This window comes from Dasypus novemcinctus, chromosome 13 (assembly GCF_030445035.2).
Source record: "Dasypus novemcinctus isolate mDasNov1 chromosome 13, mDasNov1.1.hap2, whole genome shotgun sequence".
Lineage (NCBI taxonomy): Eukaryota > Metazoa > Chordata > Mammalia > Cingulata > Dasypodidae > Dasypus > Dasypus novemcinctus.
The window spans coordinates 3,465,428-3,483,906 of NC_080685.1; the positions used below are offsets into that span (position 1 = coordinate 3,465,428).

At 51.1% G+C, this 18,479-nt stretch overlaps 1 protein-coding gene and 1 non-coding gene across 2 annotated transcripts in view; one reads left to right on the forward strand and one right to left on the reverse strand.

Moving 5' to 3' along the window:
* Nucleotides 1-18,479, reverse strand: part of KIF26B (kinesin family member 26B) — a 468,194-nt gene that overhangs the window by 303,024 nt on the left and 146,691 nt on the right. The window lies entirely within an intron of this gene.
* On the forward strand, nucleotides 3,351-3,485 carry LOC111764634 (small nucleolar RNA SNORA70). The gene has a single exon (XR_002797203.1). It is a non-coding gene; the product is annotated as a small nucleolar RNA SNORA70 (small nucleolar RNA).

Below are 18,479 nucleotides of genomic sequence, written 5' to 3' on the forward strand. Positions count from 1 at the left end.
CTAAAAACATGGAGTTGTAACAGTCATCTGTCTTTTCATTTCCTTCAATGACTCATTCATTCACTCAACAAATATTTCCTGAGCACCTATTATGTGCCAGCAATAGGCAATGACAGTGGCCAAATCAAGTCCCTGCTGTCTTGGAGCATTCTTCTGGAGAAAAACACGTAAATGAGCAAAAATATAAGATGGCACATGGTAACACATGTAGCACGATAAAGCGAGGCAGAAGGAGACAGATTTCGGGGGTGGGCGAGGGACTACTCTTTGCGTAGGATGGCCAGAGGTAGGCTCGCTAACAAGGGACACTTGAGCAGTGAGCTGAAGGACGCGAGGAGATGCACCATGCAGGTCTGGGGTGCGAAGGTGGGAGCGCTGTTAGTCTCCGAGGGAGAGCAGGGAGCCAGCATGGCTTGAGGGGGATGGCCGAGGATGGTAAACAGTTGACAGTGGGTCAGGGAGAAAATCAAGTCTGGAGTTCAGGGACGAGGGCCAGGCTGGAGATACAATTTCAGGAGTCCACAGCACGTAGACAGTGTAGAGTCATGGACCGGAGAGGTGACACAGAGAGGGATGTACACAGAGGAAAAGGCTGATGGCTGACCTCTCCATTACTTATTTAGGAGTGATCAGAAGGAACCAGAAAAGGGTAGCGGTTGTGGCTCGACTGACAGAGCATCCGCCTACCATATGGAGGGTCCAGGGTTCAATCCCCAGGGCCTCCTGACTCGTGTGGTGAGCTGGCCCACGTGCAGTGCTGCTCCGCACAAGGAGTGGCGTGTCCCCCGCATAGGGATGCCCCATGTGCAAGGAGTGCGCCCTGTAAGGAGAGCCGACCCATGTGAAAGAAGCACAGCCTGCCCAGGAGTGGCACCGCACCCACGGAGAAGGGATGCAGCAAGATGATGCAACAAAAAAGCGACACAGTTTCCCAGTGCCTCATGACAAGAAGGCAAACAGACACAGAAAAACACACAGCAAATGGACATAGAGAAGAGCCAAGGGGGGGGAGGATGGGGATAAATAAATAAATCTTTAAAAATAATAATAAAGAAGGAACCAGAAGAAAAAAAGACTGAGAAGGAGCAGCCTAATGAAGTAAAAGGAGAAACCAAAAAGAGTGATGTTCAAAAAGAAAAGAAAAAGAGGTAAAGGAAGTGCTACAAGAAAGAGGGATTATCAGCTGGTAAACCCTGAAAATTGGTCAAGTAATATGAAACTGAGAATTGACCATGGTGCACTAATTCTGGGGTATAGGATTAAATTTCCAAATCTCTCTGCTTTTTAGTTTCTTCGTCTATAAAATGGAGATAATACTGGTACCAAGCTCAAGAGCTTACATGAGTTGATACATGCACAACTCTCAGGACAGTGTCTTGCACATAGTCGACGGTCACCAAATAGAGCGTGAATGAATGGAGTAAAACTATCAACTATGATCTAGCAACACGGGGTCACTGATGAGCTACTGGTTAAGCAGTAGCAACTAAAGGCTGAACAAAGTCGTCTGAAAAGAGGATGCAGATGAGAAGTTGGAGACACAGTAAAAACAAGACGTTTTTAAGGAATTTTGTTATGAAGAAGATCAAAGAAAGGGAACAATAATTAGTGGGGAATATAAGGTCAAGAGACGCTTTTCTTTTTTTTAATATTTTAATTATTTTATTTTATTTTTTAATTATTTATTTATTTTTTTAAAATTACATTTAAAAAAATATGAGGTCCCATTCAACCCCACCGCCCCCACCCCCCACTCCCCCCACAGCAACACTCTCTCCCATCATCGTGACACATCCATTGCACCTGGTAAGTACATCTCTGAGCATCACTGCACCCCATAGTCAATGGTCCACATCATAGCCCACACTCTCCCACGTTCCATCCAGTGGGCCCTGGGGGGATCTACAATGTCCCGTAATTGTCCGTGAAGCACCACCCAGGACAGCTCCATGTCCCGAAAATGTCTCCACATCTCATCTCTTCCTCCCATTTCCCAAACCCAGCAGCCACCATGGCTACCCTTCCCACACCCATTCCACATTTTCTCTGTGGACATTGGATTGGTTGTGTCCATTGCACATCTATGTCAAGTGGGGCTTAGATTCCACATGGATACTGGATGCACTCCTCCTGCTTTCAGTTGTAGACACTCTAGGCTCCATGGTGTGGTGGTTGACCTTCTTCAACTCGATGTTAGCTTAGTGGGGTAAGTCCAATAAATCAAAGTGTAGGAGCTGAAGTCTGTTGAGGCTCTGGGCCTGGGTGTCATATTATCAGTCCAGAGATTCAAGTCCCCTAAATATATCTAAAACCCCAGCACCAACTACAATTCCAATAAAGTAGCATGCAAGTCTTGTGAAAAGAGATCCCCTCTGAGTCCAATTCCATCACACAGAAACACCAGCTCCAAAGAAGGGCCATCTGTCATGGCAGTGAACCCCATCTGCCATGACCATAGAACCCGTGGGTCTCTTTAGCCCTCAAAGGAACCAATACCTGGGGTTGTATCTACTTTATCTGTCTCTTAGACTCTGCTCAGTTGTGCATAAGGGCATTCCTTCTGACAACCTCCAGACTCTTTTTTAGAGACTCATAGCCTTATATTCTCATTTCTCCTTTCCATTTCCCCCTTACATTAGGTCAAACAGCATTTTGAAGTCATGTTATTATATGTAGACAGGGATATTCTGCTGATAAGAGAAGCTTTCCTTAAAGTTAATAGCACTTTTACATTCTAAAGGGAATGATCCAATAGAGAGGGAAGAAATGATGACACAGACGGAGGGGGAAATTGCAGAGAGTGTCCTTAAACAAGTAAGAGGGGACGATTGTGAAGCTTCTCAGAGAAAGGCTGGCCTTAGAGAACAAGCCCACGACTCATCCACCGTGTCGGGCAGGAAGGTATGCGTACATGCCTGGGCGCAGGGCGGTGGGTAGATGGCAGGAGCCTGCGGACATTCAGCGGAGAGGGAGGACGGGGAGGGAGGCGTCATGGGTCAGGAAGAGGGAAGATCTGAAATGACTGATGGGGGTGGGGAGTGGATGGTGTGCGGGCCGCTAAGGCTGCAACCTGCTTACGGGTGATGTCCATGACCTGAGAGTCTCCAGGCTTCTGCCTTTCCTCCCCCTGGGTTCAGGAGCAAAGGAGAAGAGCTGCCATTTGGCAAGTAGGACGAGGAGAGAGATGGGCAAATGACTTAGCGTTATGAGAAGTGGAAGGAATCTACACTGGATACGGTGGCTGGTGAAGACATGAGGTGAGTGAAAAAGAGAGAAAAGATGGTAGGATCAGTGGACTTTAGGCCTCGGTGGAGAGCAAATACTTCTGGAGTAAAGATGATAGAAGGAGTCTGCAACCAATTAAGCCGACCGGCCCCCTCTCCCCATGGGGGTCCGGTGTGCAATGGCTGCAGACAGCAGCTTCCTTAGTAGTGCATGTGGCCTGTTGCCCGTACAGGTTGCCCTAAGGGACCTTGGAGACAGCCCTTGCCTGTTGCTGGTCCTGTCTGTGACCTCGTGCCATCCCCAATCTAGGCTCCAGATGGGTATGCGAGGTGCCTTTGGAAAGCCTCAGGGGACAGTGGCCTGGGTCCACATCGGCCAGGTCATCACGTCCATCTGCACCTAGCTGCAGAACAAGGAGCATGTGATTAAGGCGCTGCACAGGGCCAAGTTCAAGTTCCCTGGCTGCCAGAAAATCCACACCTCCAAGAAGTGGGGTTTCACCAAGTTCAATGCTGACGAATTCGAAGATATGGTGGCCAAGAAGTGCCTCATCCTGCATGACTGTGGGGTGAAGTACATCCCCAACCGTGGCCCCTTGGACAAGTGGCAGGCCCTGCACTCATGAGGGCTGTGCCAGCACTGCCCTCCCCTGACCCTTGCCCTCCAATAAATGACTTCCTGGCTGGCAAAAAAAAAACAAAAACAGAAAACAGTAGATGAGGACTGTGGTAATATAAATGCAGGAATGCTCTACCACTAAATGTTAAGAATATGATGATACATGAGAAAAATATAACTTATAGACTATAGTTAATAATATAGTAATATTTTGTATCAAAAGCAAAGAAGGTACTATATAATTGATAAGGTTAAAAAAAGAATATGGGCTTTAGTTTTATGAGTTATGAATATGATTAGGCATTTTTTTCTTAAGGTGTAGCAGTTCGATATTATTGACGAGTTCCAAAAACAAATACTGGATTATGTTTGTAAACTGATCTTTTCCTCTGGGCATATTAGATTATATTGGACTCAGAGGTTTGCTTGATTAAGTAATCATGTCAACCTCTTGTGCCAGTAGGGCATTGAGTCCCCACCCTTTGGTGGGTGGGGAGTCACAGATAAAGGCATGGCAAAGGACAGAGTTGAGGGTTTTTGATGTTGGAATTTTGAAGGTGGAGTTTGATGCTGAAGCTGGAGCCCCAAAGAGAGAGACAGAGCCGTTCGCCTGATAGTCTAAGCTGACCTTGTGGAGAGAGGCAAAGCTTGGAGAACCTCATGGTCTACAGCTGACCTTGTGGAGAAAATAGAGGAGCTGAGCCCAGAGGAACCTAGGAAGCCTGAACCCTCGCAGACATCAGCAGCCATCTTGCTCCAGCATGTGAAAATAGACTTTGGTGAGGGAAGTAACTTATGCTTTATGGCCTGGTATCTGTAAGCCCCTACCCCAAATAAATACCCTTTATTAAAAAAAAAAAAAAAAAAAAAGATGATAGAAGGAGTGAGCTAGAACGAGGCAGTCATCAAAGAACGGGAGGCCTAACCCGATTCTGAAGCCGGGGTCGTGCCCGACAACGACCACCAGTAATCACCATCAGAACCAGTCCAGGACACCTACAGAAATGGTGGCTCGACCATCAGGGGAAGGGGTCAAGGACCTGATGGGGCCAGAACACCAGAATGATCACTTACGAGAACATCGAGATCATTGCGCATTCTGAGCAACGCAGGGATGGTGCAGAGAGCGCACCCAGTGCCAAAGTGCTAAAGGAACATGGCGGCAGGAGGCAGAGATGGGAGACGGTCGCAGTCACGCTGGGACGGCAGGAGCCGCAGAGCTGGGTATTTCGGAGAGGAGGGATGAATGATGGTGTAGAAGCAGCAACGAACAGCAAGCACCCAATTTAGTGGTTCGGGGGTGTGGGAGCCAAAGCAGACGTGACTCGAGAGGCCGGGAGCAGCTGGGGAAAGAGGGTGAAGGGCCTTCCAGAGAAGAGGCTGAGGATGGAGGGGACTTTGCTGATGGTGAGATGAGAGTTCCGTGTGGTGAGCAGGGAAGGAGGGAAGAGGGAGATGGACTAGAGTAGGAGATTCACCGGGGGCTGCCCATGATGAGTGGCACAGACAGGGACGGCAGGGCTCGGCGTGCCTGCTTCTGACGTCCCTGAGAACTGGGGGTAACGCTCGAGGTCGTGTGGCGGGGAGGAATGGGGGTCTCGCCAGGAGCAAGCTGAAGCTCCTCCTTGCCTCCGGTCAACAGTAGGGTGCAGGTCCCTCTTCACCACGAAAACAACAAAGCCTGGAACCGCCTTTCCCTTGAGCCCTCGGTCACAGATGACGTACAAACACAGTCAACGTCACAAGACCGACGACGCAAGAGCATCCAAGGGGGCAAAAAGCTACCATGTCCTCCGGGTAGCTGCTCAAAATATATATTTCACAGCATCTCCATGTATGTAGACAGCGTGGGCCAATCCAGCTCCTCCAGAGCTGAATTGCGTGTGGAGGCCGTGGGGGGCTGGGAGGGCAGGACAGTGGAGGGGTCAACCCCAGCTGGGGCGAAGACTAACGAGGAGGAGAACTGCCTCCTTCACACATGGGTCAACCCGGATAGATCTAAAAAATGCAACTTAGAGCTTACATTTTGAGCTGTAAAAGAATATATATACATCATGATACCACTTATCCGAAAACACAAGCTATATCTGCACCCTAAAGTTTCTCGGGCCCTGTGAAGATTATCTGTGCGTCTAAGTGATCTGGATGCTGGCAGGGAGAGGGTCCACGTGCCAATGGGAAAACCTAGAAATACAGGAGAAACATGGGTACGCCGCGGTATAGCCATGTACTCTGGACTTGCTGAAATGGAAAAGGAGGCCAGGGTCCCTCAAGTGGCCAGGGTGCCTGCCCTACTCCAGCACAGAAGAGCTCAGCACCAGCGTTCCTAGAAAGAAGGGATTCTTAGGAATTGTTTTTTGAAGGGGGGACAGGATCCTTTTTCTCAAATAAAGTCTTATACAGAAACACGATTTTTTTTAAAAACCAGAAAACAGAAAAAGGCACGATAGCTCTGGTTTAAGCAGGACAGCACCCCTGTGCACCCCAAGACAGCCCAGGAACTCCACCAAGGGCACTTCCCGTCATGACGCTGCAAAGGACATGCTAGACCTTTTAACGCCTTTGCCTTCGGGAGCTGTGATGGCGGGACAAAGGCTTTCTTGTTTGTTTCCTGGCTTTTCCCCACATAAACCCAAACCACGCCTTGGCCAGCTCCTCTCCCTTCCAGGTGGATGGCTGCGACTCCACGAATCCGCAGGCCACCTCTCAGGCCTAGACACAGCTCTCTGACTTGAGATTTTGTGGCCTGTCAAACGCGTCAAGCGCCGACAAGACTACTACACGACTGTTGTGGCTGATGCGACGAGGGCCTTGTCAACTATGAGAAAAGGATCTGCGTTTGCATGTCAGCGACAGAGCTGGCTTCTGTCCCACCAGTCGCCTGCATGGCTACAAGTTTAGAGCCTCAATTTCAGTAACTTAAGGACTTTATGGAGAGTATATATTCATTTTCATGCCAGTCTTCACTGCAGTGATTTGGGCACGAGTCCTAACGTGCGTGGGATGACGACAAGCCTGATGGCAAGGAAGCAAAACGGAGCTTCTCGTTCACGAGGACATGCATCATGGTGGAAAAGCTGGCCTGTGTGGAACTAACACGTAAACAGTTTTCATATACCAGAGGTGGCAGCCAGCCCTAGTCGGGATCTCGGGCGTCCTCTCCTGAAATGAGTTATCTCCTTCCAATACAGCAAACCCAAGCAACTACTATGCTGAGGACACCAAAGGCATTTCCTTTCCAAATTCAGCCATCAGCAAATTTAGTCTTTAGACCAATACCGCAATAGATACAGAGGGTTGGTTATTTCTAAAATAAGCACAAATCTAAACCCTTGATCTGTTGCTCCAAGTCCTCCTTCAAGCCAAGGCCTCCCTGCCCCAAGTCTTTGTACAAAGATCCCCACTCAGCAGGACCACTGCCTCCCAAGGCGCTGAGTACTGAGTTCAAATCCTGGTAAACAGAACGAGATTGCTGAGAAATTGCGGAAGGGTCCCTTTAGCCCCTTGGGCCCTGTAGCCGTTTGATATAATTGATGAATTCCAAAAAGAAATACTGGATTATGCTTGTAATCTGATCTGTACCTGGGTATAAACTGAGTTAAGATTGGGGTGTTGAGTCCCCAGCCACCAAGGAGTGGGGACTCCCAGATAAAAGGCATGGCGAAGGACAGAGCTGAGGGTTTCTGATGTTGGAGTTTGATGCTGAAGCCTTTAGCTGGAGCCCCGGGAAGTCAGCACACAAAGCAAAGAGAAGCCAGCCCCAGGAAGAGAGAACCCTGAGCCCAGGAAGAAGCAAGCCCTGGGAAGAGAGGAACCCTGAACCCAGAGAAGGGCAAGCCCCAGGAACACAGGCGAGAAGCCTGAGCCCTCGCAGACGTCGGCAGCCATCTTGCTCCAAACAGACTTTGGTGAGGGAAGTAACTTATGCTTTATGGCCTCTTATCTGTAAGCTCCTACCCCAAATAAATACCCTTTATAAAAGTCAACAAATTCCTGGTCTTTTGCATCAGCGCCCCTTTGGCTGACTAATACAGGCCCCATGTCCTTGGAAAAAAAAGGAAAAATCAATATTGACTTCAGAAGACAGATGGGAAGCAAAGTGGATAATGACAGACTAAGGACCCATTTTTTAATTAAAAGTCCTATTGTTTCCCCATCCGTACTGTCCATTCCTGCATTACTCCATGTCATCGATACTCTTAATTATACAAAGTAATTTTTTAAGAGCAAGCTTTATATGAAAACACAGGCTGTCGTTTTTCTTTTTTGAGTCCCTGGATAAAGAAAATCATCTAACTCTAATGCCTTTAAATCTTTTCGATTTTTTCATCGTGATGTAGTGTTCACTGGTCTTGAAACAAAAACCCCACTGAAGGCAAGCCGTCATTTACTTAGATAAATCTGTGAAAAATCTTAACTAGCCAGAGCAGGTGCTAACACCAATGTATATACCATCAGTATTAAGTAGCAATATTAAGGCCCAGAGGCAATTAAATGCATCTGGCCAAAGTGCAATGAGGTCCTGGGTAGACTATGTTGTCACCTCCGAGGGACGGTGAGATGGTTCCACGGGGTCAAGCGTGGAAGACAAAAGTCTCAGGCAGGTACGAGCTGTGCAACCCCACCATTCACGCCTCACCTCAACCGGTGCCCCTGCCGCCAGCCTCCTCAAAAGTGAGCTACGGAAACGGGGGGCTTTCAAAAAGATGCAAGAACTTTTCAGTGTGGAGAAGGGAGTGGCTTGCGTTTGGAGCCAGTTATGAATAGGTCTTTACTGCCCTATAATTTCCCCTAGGTCCCCAGAGAGTTCTGCCCCCTCTGAAAACAGCCTTTTGGAGAAGCTCTTGGCTTTCCCAGGGAAACCTCCCTGGAATAAGCTCAGAAAATGATCTGCAGAAGGCTCGCTGTATAAATCAGGGGGTCTCTCTTATTTCAGACACAGCTCCAAAGTTGCTCCAAAATGACTCCAACTTGACTCCAGGGGCACTGAGTGATTTTAGTGTCTTGCTCAGCCAAATGGAAAAGTGGAGTTGTCTACGGGGCTAGGGTTCAGAAAGGAGGCGCGAGTGTGTAGAGGCGAAAACAAAAAAAAGTCAATGAGATTGAATGCTACCTGCCAAGTGCATCTCCTAAACGCACCTCAGACCAACCCCTCTGCCGTGCTGAGCCTCCCGAGCACGGAAGCCACCACCCTCTCTCCCGACAACTGCAGTGAGTGCCCCGTCCCACGCTGGCTGCCCTCGAACCGCTCAACACCCAGGAGGAGGACGCCATCTGGAACAGCAGCGGCTCCCACTGCCAGTCCAAACCCTTCCCACGCGGGCGCGGCCCCGGGACGGAGCCCTCTCCCCTCCCGCGCGGGTCTCCCTCTCGCTCCACCCCTCCCTCTCCACAACCCAGCCTCTGTGCATGTCAGGCCCTTCTACTTCCCCTTCTGATCTCAGCCAAGCTCTTGCACCCTCCTTAGCCTCCGGGCCCCGGGCTCAGGGCCTCCTACCACAAAGCCCTGCGCAAGTCCTTGAGGCACCGGTCAGGGCCGCGCCTGCCCAGGCCACTGGGCAGTCCCTCATTTAATGCCTCGTCTTCATGGGAACAAAGCAGACTCTACCTGACCTGTTTGCTCAGGGCCTCACATCACGGGATCTCAGCGAGCACTTAGGGAGGAGGGAATGAGCAGAAGAATGAGTCCTTGACTCGCACAGCTCTTTAGGACAAGGAGCGAGGAAGGGGGCAGAGAAAGGCAGGACTGGCCGCATTGCCATCTCCGTCTGGGCTGCTACAAGAACTCCAGCTCGGCTGGCGCGGTTTTGCTCTATTATGTTTCTCTCTGGTGATAAGGCAGTCAAGAAGGCAGGCAGACTGCTCAGACCCTGCAGCTGGTCTGGCAGAGATAAAGAATTCCAGAAGGTGGGGATTTGGGCAAATTTCCAGGCTCTGCAGTTAGGTTGGAGGCCTAGGACATGGGTGACCTCTGATACCGCCCAACTGAGGGAATTACAAAGCAACTCTCAGAATCCAGTAAACCCTTGCACAGAAGCCACAGAGAATACGTATGTGGATTTTTAGTAAAGTTTTTTTTTATGGGATTTTTTTTTAGAGATACATAAATCACAAAAAAAATGTTACATTAAAAGATATAGGAGGTTCCCACATACCCCACACCTTACCCTCCCATTCCTCCCACATCAACAACCTCTTTCATCATTGTGGCACATTCATTGCATTTGGTGAATACATTTTGGGGCACTGCTGCACCACATGGATTATAGTTTACATTGTAGTTTACATTCACCCCCAGTCCATTCAGTGGGTTATGGCAGGATATATAATGTCCGCCTCTGTCCTTGCAATATCATTTAGGACAACTCCAAGTTCTGAAAATGCCCCCACATCTCATCTCTACTTCCTTCTCCCTGCCCTCAGCAACTACCATGGCCACTTTCTCCAGATCATTGCTACGGTTTCTTCCATTACTAGTCACAATAGTTCTGTAGTAGAATACCAGTAAGTTCACTCTAATCCATATTTTGTTCCTCCATCCTGTGGACCCTGGGTTGGTGATGTTTGCCACACATCTGAGTCCAACTCCATCACACTCAGGAACACATATTCCCAGGTAGGGCCCACTGACAAGGCACTGAACCCCAGAGCTAACTGCCATGATCGTAGAACGTGTGTGTCTCTCTGACCCTCTGGAGCACCACTACCTGGGATTGAATCTACTTTGGTTGTCTCTGGGATCCTGCTGAAGTGTGCATAAGTGCGACCCCTCTGATGACCTCCTGTTTCTTTTTTGAAGACTCTTAGCCATATGAACTCATTTGTCTTTACCATTTCCCCCTCTTATTCAAGGTCTAGAATTGCATCACCAGCTGGTGATGGTAGTAATCCCTTAGCACCAGGGAGGCTCATCCCCAGGAGTTATGTCCTACGCTGGGGTGGGGGGGCGGGCAATGTATTTACATGCTGAGTTTGGCTTAAAGAGTGGCCACATTTGAGCAACATGGAGACTCTCAGGAGGTAATTCTTAGGCACCCTGTAGCTCCAGGCCTACTTCAAATTTTAGACATACAGGCTCATAAGCATAGTCATCAGTATCAAGGGTTCATCACTGGACCATCCTTCTTCACTGGTCTTTGCCCTTGCACTTGGGGAAGCAAAAGCTGACACAGACAGGATGTGAATAAATGAGGACAGCTCTTTCCAATCCAACAGGCGGTGAGCTGGACATGGTCCACAGGCCACAGTGTGCTGACTCCTGATGTAGACGAAAGCAGCGGGCAGTGGTTTAAACCATGCCCAGCAATGCTTCCCAAAGAACTAAAGTTCGCCTCGCCTTCTTACAACATCATGAGACGTGGTTCGAGAGGGGCTGAGTTGGGGTCCTTTGTGAGCACTAATCTCATGCTGTGCCACACGGTACCATGTCCAAAGGGGCCAGCAGAGGGGAGCGGGCACTCGCGTCTGCTTTTGGTCTCCTCTCTTCCTTCCAAGCCGTTAGCTGTCACTTTGTTGCTTTTCTCTGTATCTTTGTGCCTCCCCATGTTTAATTTGCCATTTCGGATCTGTTCCAAGAAAAGTCTGGACAGGAGACCTGGTTTTGGAAGAGGAAAGGTCTCTTATGAGTAAAGAACCCTGAGGCGAGCTTGGTCACCTCTAGGTGGCAATCCATGGCCTTTTGAAAGGTATTTTAATTCTTCATTTATTCTAAATACTCAAGGTTGTTAGATAAATGACTTCTGCGTGAGATGTTGCTCTTTGTGTTTATGCCGCTACACACACCCACACACACATTCACTGTCATTTATTTATTCAATCAACACGTATTAATTGAATTCCTAAGTGTCAGTCACTGTTCGAAGTGCCTGAAATACAATCACGAATAGAAGATAAGAAAACCAAAACAAACACACGAAAACAAAAACAGCCATCAAGGAACTTAGAGTCCAGCAGTGGGAGATAGACAATTAAACAAAGCTAGAAATCATCTTTGCACCAAAGAAATGGATCTAAATCACTAACGATACCTGGTTCTGAACAAAGCTCAGTTAAATACAAACACACACTTCCCCAGTCTTCCAGGTCACCGGTTAAATGACGAACAAGCTCGAGTTACAAAAGGCCTAAATGCCCCTCCCCCACCAGGCAGGGTTCCTTCTGCCCACTCATCTCTTTGCATCTTATTTCCTGCTTCCTTTCCGCCCATTGCGGCCCCCCGGGGGGCCAAGGAAAGTCACAAACCAGCTCAAAGACTGCTTTGGAGTCCAAGTGGTCAGCCCACTCTGGGATCCTCTAAAGCTGCTATTTGACTGTTAATGAGGCAATAAATTCCTGCCATCCGGGAGGTGAACCAAACCCCAGCTGGGTTTCAGTTTCCTTTAAGACCGCCCAAGTTTAATGAAGCTGGGTGTGCAACTGGGGACACTGTGGGAGAAGGCAGGATAAGGGTGCCTGGGTGCAAGCAGCTTTCAGGGGAGAAGGGTCAAAGAGCACGATGGCCCAAGGTGAGAGCTCCCGAGCAAGTGCTCCCAGGGCTGCCTGCCCACACGCATGCCGGGAAGCCTCGTTTCGGGGAGGCCTCTCCCTGCCAGGCCATCTGGTCCACCGGTCACGCTGGTGGAGAGAGGCAGCGTGGAGGGAGGCAAACGTTCCTCCAGCGCCGACCACGGCTGCCACCACCCGGGGCCAGCTCGGCGGCTCAGGCGCCAGGGTGGGGGCACCTCAACGGCCAGGACGCCGGTCCTGCACTGCACCCTGCGTACACACACTGGCCCACCAGGGCTCTGTGGACTCCTTCTTCTGTGAGGGCCCAGTGTGTCCACCTCCCCCTTGTTTCTGGAAAGAGGGGTGGGACTTCAGGGCAACAGCCCCGCAGCACGAAGTCCAAGAGCGGCACAGAGTAGGGCTACGGAGGAGTCTCCGTGTAGAACTTTCCCTTCCCTCCAGGAGACCCGGCCCACTGCCCAAGCCCCCACCCGCTCCCTCCTGGCCTGGCCTCCGCGCAGCACCCCACCCCACCCAGGCCCCGGTGCCTGATTCCTCAGGCTACAAAACACAACCTCTGGCTTGACAGGCATGATAGTAGAGAGTGTGTGCTTACATGCGTGTGTGCTTGCATGTGTGTGTGTATGCCCACGTGTGCACGTGTGCGTGCGTGTGTGCTCAGGGCAGAGCTCGTTCAGAGGCCAGCTCTGACACCCGACGTGGCTTTGGCCTCGTTACCTACTCTCTTTGTACTTGGGTTTCCTCATCTATAAAAAGGGACTTTTTTTTAATACCCCTATTTATTTTTTACTTTAATTTTTATAAATTATTATGTATTTTATTTCTAATCTTTAAACCTATCGTTACTATTTCATTTTCCTATTAATTGAATTTGGCAATATATTAGACTTCATTTTTTAAGAAGTTTTGGATCACACGGTGCCTCTCTCCACGCTGCCTCTCTCCCCCAGTGTGACCAGTAGACCAGATGGCCTGGCAGGGGAGGCACATTGGTGTGGGGTACATAGATACGTTCAGCTCTTCACTGGGTATTGACATGGGGGTGGATGGCCTGGCAGGGGAGGAGCAGTGGTGTGGGGTGCAATCGATGGGGGATGCTTGGTGGGAGGGAGTTCTCCAGGGCATGCACATAGGGTATATAGATATGCTCAGCTCTTCATTGGATATTGACAAGGGGTAGAGCTTCACATCATAACTGAGTTCCCATCCTGAGGAGTTCTGTTGCATTCCCCAAGGGAAGAGCAACAATCCCTCAAATGCAAGGGCAAAGACCAGTGAAGAAGGCTGGCCCAATGACAGGCCTTTGATACTGACTGACTATGCTTATGACCTTGTGTGCTTGAAATTTCAATTTGGCCTAGGGCTGCAGGGTGCCTAAGAGTTACCTCCTGAGAACCTCCATGTTGCTCAAATGTGGCCACTCTCTAAGCCAAATGTATTACCTTCCCCCCAGCGTGGCACATGACTCCTGGGGATGCCTCCCTGGCCAGCTGGTGATACAACAAGAAAAAGGCCTTGAATAAAAGGGGGACTTGGTCAAGACAAGTCAGTTTATACGACTAAGAGTCTTCAAAATGAGTTGGGAGGTTAGCAGAGGGGTTGTGCTTATGCACATCTCAGCAGGAACTCAGAGACAGCCAAAGTAGATACAACCCCACGTAGTGGTGCTCCTGAGGGCTACAGAGACACCCAGGTCCTACAGTCATAGCAGGTGGCTCTGGAGTTTGGTACCTTGCCAATGGGCCCTACTTTGGAATTTGTGCTCCTAAGTGTGATGGAGCTGGACTCAGATGTGATCTCTCTACACATGCCTCCTCTGTCACTTTTACTGAACCTGTGGTTGACACTGGGGTTGGTGTATGCCCAGGAGACTTGAATCTCTGGGCTGTCCATGTGCCAGCTGGGCCCTGAGTCTCAGCAGAGTTGTAACACTTACTCTCCAATTTGTTGGACTTACCAAGGCCAGCTAACAAGGAGGTGAGGATGGTCAACCACCACACCAGGGAATCAAGAGTCTACAAGTGCAAGCAGGAGAATCCCATCCATCAACCATGTGGAATCTAAGCCCCCTCTCGATTTAGAGGTGGAGCAGACAACACCATCCCAGGGTTCCCAGGATGGAGGAATAAAATACTTGCTGGTATTCTACTATAGAATTATTGTGACTCTAGCAATGGAAGAAATTATATCACTGATGTGGATACAGTGGCCACGGGAGTTGCTGAGGGCAGGGAGAGGGAAAAAGAGGTATGATATTGGGGCATTTTCAGGACTTGGAGTTGTCCTGAATGATATTGCACAGACAGATGCAGGACATTATATATCTTGCCATAACCCACTGAATGGACTGGGGGAGGGTGTAAACTACAACCTTAACTATAATCCATGCTGTGTAGCTGTGTTCCAAAATGTACTCATCAAATGCAATGAATGCGCCACACCAATGAAAGAAGTTGATGTGGGAGGAGTGGGGGTGTGTGGAGAGTGCAGTATATGGGAAACTCATATTTTTTAATGTAACATTTTGTGTGATCTATGTATGTTTTTTAAAAAGTAAAAAAAAAAAAAAGGAATGGTTAGTAAGAGGCTGACGGGAGAGTACGGACGGAAGGTGCTTGGCAGAGACCAGCATGGAGCAGATGCTCAAAAAATGTCACCTGTCTGCAGAGCACAGACCAACAAGCCCATACTACACCCCGCAACCACTGCAAAGGGGTCCTCCTTCTCGGGGGCGCTTTCCGTGCCTTCCCCTGCCGGCATCCATCTTCCTTCCCAGAGGACCCTCCTCCTGTGCCCCCAGCCCCCAGTACTCGCCTGCCCTGTCGGAGACACTAGTCTGGGACTGGCCCGCTCCCCTGCGTGCCGTGGGGGGGCGGGCCCAGCTGGTGGGAATTCCACTCGTGGCAGAGGGCATCTGCTGAGGGCAGTGCAGGCCCGGGGGGCACCGTCTTGCAGGGCAATTACCCTGCCATCCATCGGCAGCTCCCGAGCCTGAGAGCAACAGTTAGGGCCAGGAAACCCGTTTTAGAGGCATTCCGGAATATCGGCACTGAGCAGAACACAAAGCAAGTTAGGAAGCAGGCCCGAGCGCTTGAGGTCCGCAGGTGTGGACTGTGGCACTGCCATGCAGAATGCCTGGTGCATTTAAGGAAAGAAAGCGCCCCTTTCTCTGCAAAATAAAGCTGAGCCGCCACAGGCTCCCACACGGGTTTTATTGTACCTCACTGCAGGGGTAACCAGAGACCATGGAACTTACTTTTCTGCTTCCTTCTTTGTGCCAAATAAATCTGACACCCCAACTCTGCCACCCACTCAGAGGGGAGGTATTGGGATTACAGACAAGGAGAGGTTAAAGACGGAGGCTAGAAATAGGAAGTTCCCGGCTCGACTAAGCCCCGAGGGCGGACGGCGGTCTCCTCTTCCTCCCGACCCCGATGACCGCCGCCCACACACACCCCTGGACAAGCGTGCGGCGTCACGCGGCTGCCCGAGCCCGTTCTGTCCTGGCTCCGCAGAGCGTGGCTCGGGCCGACCCACACTGCAAACACGCAGTCTCTCCAGAGAACGTTCCCCACCTTCGAAACTGCCTCTCGCCCCCTCGTCACCCGCCAAAGCCAGCCCCTCTGCAGAGGAGAGGGATGGCAAAGGACCAGCCCCGGCAGGCATTCACCCCAAAGAGCCACCACACAACGGCCACGCAGGGAAACTGAGTCCGAGCGGGGGCCAGCGTGGGGTGGCGCCTCGACCCCGCGCGGGCCTGGGGTGCTGGGGAGTACCCCAAGAAGCCCCCGTGGCTCCCAGGAGGGGCGGACACAGGGCAGCAGGGGTTGAAGAATGCGCTAGAAGGAGAGAAGAAAGAGGACGTGCTCACCTCCCGCATCCGGAAGCCAGAGAGCCGCCCTGGGCCGGCGATGGGCTTGGGAGGGGGCAGTGGGGAGGGCCCGCCTACCCTGAAGCCCGCACCTCCTCTCCTCCACCCTGGGGGCAGGGCACGTCGGCTCTCGTCACCTGCCTGAATGCTTGCAGCAGGCCAGAAGGGTGGCACACTCCTCCCAGCACGGCCAGAAGAACCACCCGCGCCGCAGGCCCCCTGCACGTCCACCTGCATGTCCGCCGACCCCAGAACGCGCATCCTGGAGACTGCCTGCATCTCCCAGGTCGGTAAAGGGCAGGCAACGCCGCACTGCTCGCTTCACCTTATGCTTACACATCACGCAGCGTGGATTATCACACCTGCTATCGTCGCAGTGCACAGCGACGATTAAACAGCGAGTAACCGTCAGTCTCCCTCCAGGTGCCGCTCCCAGCCGCCCGCAGCTCTTTCCAGAACCTTTAAATCCCAAAAGCGATGGCGAGGGAAGAGCAGAGGCCAGCGTGCTGGCAGAGCTGTGCGGAGCGACCCTGCCCTCCTCGCCCGCAGAGCCGAGGCCATCCTCACTGGCCTCTGGTGACCGCGTGGGCACGAGCCAGGCGCCCGCCGCTCCCTGCACGGCTCGGCCCCCGGGGCCACCGCGGAGCCCGTCCTGACGCCACGGTGACAGAGGGCACCGCTCACAGAGGAGTGCGGCTCCCTGCCCGTCCCACCTGCCCCCACCACCCGGAAGAGGAAGAAATGGCAGAAACGGCAGGCGCCTTTCCAAACACGGCCTCCCTGAGAGCCTCTGAATCCAGCTGGTATTTCCAGACTCCCTCATTTTAAATGGCATTTTAATGCCTTTTGCACAGAGCCACTGAGCGACCAGAAACTGGAGAAAATCACCCTCGAACGGATAGCAATAAATTGATGTAACGCAGAGGGCGTCGGCACGTGGGGACACAGAAGCCATGTGTGGGCACAGCTCTCAGCGCAGGGCGCGCAGCACACCCCGGCTAACTCGCAGGCGCTGCCCCCCTGCTGTCTGCACATTTCCCCCCCAGCAGATGCCCGTGTCCTACGCCGCTGCTCCCATCCTCAGCCCTGCCGGTGGGGGGACGGGTGCTGGGGCCGGAGGACACGCTGCCCAGCTACGGCGCGGGCCGCGCCCTGTCACTGGTGCTGGCATCTGGCTGCGCAGGCCAGTTAAAGGTGCGGCCACAGCCCTGGTCTCTGCGAGGAGCCCGGGGTCCAGGGGTGATCACAGAGCAGCTGGCCACTCCAGGAATTGCACAAACCACACCGCAGACACAACGTGAACGCAGGCAGGATGCTTACAGCAATACACAGGCATTAACTCCATCTGTAACTAACACAGCCAGCTTATTAACCAATAAAATGGAAACAATATACCCCAAAGGGAAAGAAAGCTCCCCAAAGTAAAAGTAGAACTAACTCATTAACTCGACCCACTTTAAAGATCGCAGTGATGCCTAAGAACAGATTAAAAGAGACACACACACAGACTGAGAGCAGGGCTCTCCATCCTAATATAATAACCCCTAGTTTTTCGTAAATAGCCTGAGACCCAGAAAAGGGCAAGTGAGCCCCAGCCTCCGTGAAACACTCCCAGTAGCACAGGCGCGTGACCCCAGAGCTCCTGTCCCGCCTCCCTCCCCTGCACACACTGCGCAGCCCTCCTGGACCGGCTGGCCCCCTGACCTGACCCTCTCCTGATGGGCTCCGATGGCCCGGAAAGCCCTGTAAGCAGGACGAGTGTCCACTGGCATATCTAGGATAAAGACTGTCCTTCAACCCGGCCTTCAGCATTATTATTTTCTGGAACCCTAATTTTACCCATGGAAATATTACCTTCACAAAAACACAAACGCCCATTTCCCCCCATTTGTCTAATGGTAACTGGAATTGGAAAACGCACTTAATGGAAAAGAAGAACTGAAAACACATGGATGTTTTGCAGTCAGCATAAGAGAACAGACATTAAGGGCCAGAACGCTTTTGCAGCAGATACTGTGTGTGAAATGGCAGGTTCTTGACTCTTTGGGGGTCCCAGGCCCCTCTAAGACCGTGACAAGGCAGAACCCGTGTGCCTGGCTTGCAGGAGCATCCAGTGAATGGGAACCTCCTAATTATTAACACAACAAGAGCTTTTCTCAGCACATGATCCCAGATCAAGCACCTCGGCTTAATCACCTGGCAAATGTCGACTTCTGGAGATAGGTCACAGCTCAAGTTGCAGGGAGGGGAGATACCAAAA